The sequence below is a fragment of the Bison bison genome, unplaced genomic scaffold, assembly GCF_000754665.1.
Source record: "Bison bison bison isolate TAMUID 2011002044 unplaced genomic scaffold, Bison_UMD1.0 scf7180017864108, whole genome shotgun sequence".
Classification (NCBI taxonomy): domain Eukaryota; kingdom Metazoa; phylum Chordata; class Mammalia; order Artiodactyla; family Bovidae; genus Bison; species Bison bison.
The window spans coordinates 8,109,987-8,112,194 of record NW_011494680.1 but is presented as its reverse complement, the minus strand read 5'-3'; positions in this window follow the sequence as shown (position 1 = coordinate 8,112,194).

The following is a 2,208-nucleotide window of genomic DNA, read 5'->3' as shown; positions in this document are numbered from 1 at the left end:
AAAAATGCTGGGCTGGAAGAAGCACAAGCTGGAATCAAGATTGCCGGGAGAAATATCAATAACCTCAGATATGCAGATGACACCACCCTTATGGCAGAAAGTGAAGAGGAACTAAAAAGCTTCTTGATGAAAGTGAAAGAGGAGAGTGAAAAAGTTGGCTTAAAGCTCAACATTCAGAAAACGAAGATCATGGCATCCAGTCCCATCACTTCATGGGAAATAGATGGGGAAACAGTGGAAACAGTGTCAGACTTTATTTTTTGGGGCTCCAAAATCACTGCAGATGGTGACTGCAGCCATGAAATTAAAAGACGCTTACTCCTTGGCAGGAAAGTTATGACCAACCTAGATAGCATATTCAAAAGCAGAGACATTACTTTGCCAACAAAGGTCTGTCTAGTCAAGGCTATGGTTTTTCCTGTGGTCATGTATGGATGTGAGAGTTGGACTATAAAGAAAGCTGAGCACCGAAGAACTGATGCTTTTGAACTGTGGTGTTGGAGAAGACTCTTGAGAGTCCCTTGGACTGCAAGGAGATCCAACCAGTCCATTCTGAAGGAGATCAGCCCTGGGATTTTTTTGGAAGGAATGATGCTAAAGCTGAAACTCCAGTACTTTGGCCACCTCATGCGAAGAGTTAACTCATTGGAAAAGACTCTGATGCTGGGAGGGATTGGAGCAGGAAGAGAAGGGGACGACAGAGGATGAGATGGCTGGATGGCATCACTAACTTGATGGACGTGAGTCTGAGTAATCTCCAGGAGTTGGTGATGGACAGGGAGGCCTGGCGTGCTGCGATTCATGGGGTCGCAAAGAGTCAGACACGACTGAGCGACTGAACTGAACTGAACAAAGAGTCAGACACGACTGAGCGACTGAACTGAATTGAACTCAATAATGATTAATAATTAATACTGATTAATAATTAATGTAAGTTAATAATGATGACGATGATTTAATGATGATAACTAAGGCTGAATGAGAGTATTAGAGCACATACTTCCCTCTGTATACATGTCTGCATCCCTCTCAGTTGACCTACGCAGCACAGCCTACATCCCAGGCTTCTCTAGACACCTACTGCTGCCATCCCTGCCACAGTAGGGCCTGGTGGGGGGATAGTGTTCTCCCCACCCCACTCCTCGGGGTCCAGTCCCACCTGCCCCCCAGAGCTTCCTCCAGGTGCCTCTGGCTTGTCTCTGGTGACACCCCTGTTTCCTCCCTTTCTCCTCATAGGCTCCTCAGAGCCTGGGGCCTTCCTCAAGAGGCTTCCTGAGCCCAGTCTCCCCCGCCTATCCCCAAGGTTGTGAACACCCTAAAAGCACAGCATTTTGGTATCCCTGCCTTGCACCCAGTCCCTCACTCAGGGCGGTAAACAGTAGGTGCTCAATTTGGATGTGAACTATTCACAGAAGAAGTGAGTGAAAGTGAAAGTGAATGTCACTCAGTCATGTCCAACTCTTTGCAACTCCATGGACTATACAATCCATGGAATTTTCCAGGCCAAAATAGTGGAATGGGTAGCCTTTCCCTTCTCCATGCAATCTTCCCAATCCAGGGATTGAACCCAGGTCTCCCACACTGCGGGCGGATTCTTTACCAGCTGAGCCACAAGCGAAGAAGTGAGGGATGCTCAGTAAAAGCCTATGGAAGAGTAGGTGGTTATAGTTCAAGGGCCCTTACTCTGTTCTGCTCTCTTCCTTTCTCAGGCAGGAGGGCTAGGGGGACTAGTGTTTGGCTGGTGGGATGTCTCCTATGAAAGATGGTAATTATCAGCCAGACATCAGGGAGTGCAAAGTCAAGTGGGCCTTAGGAAGCATCACTATAAACAAAGCTAGTGGAGGTGATGGAATTCCAGCTGAGCTATTTCAAATCCTAAATTCCAATCCCAAAGAAAGGCAATGCCAAAGAATGCTCAAACTACCACACAATTGCACTCATCTCACACTAGCAAAGTAATGCTCCAAATTCTCCAAGCCAGACTGGAAAAGGTCAGTTTCCATTCCAATCCCAAAGAAAGGCAATGCCAATGAATGCTCAAACTACCGCACTATTGCATTCATCTCACATGCTAGTAAAGTAATGCTCAAAATTCTCCAAGCCAGGCTTCAGCAATATGTGAACCGTGAGCCTCTTGATGTTCAAGCTGGTTTTAGAAAAGGCAGAGGAACCAGAGATCAAATTGCCAACATCCGCTGGATCATGGGA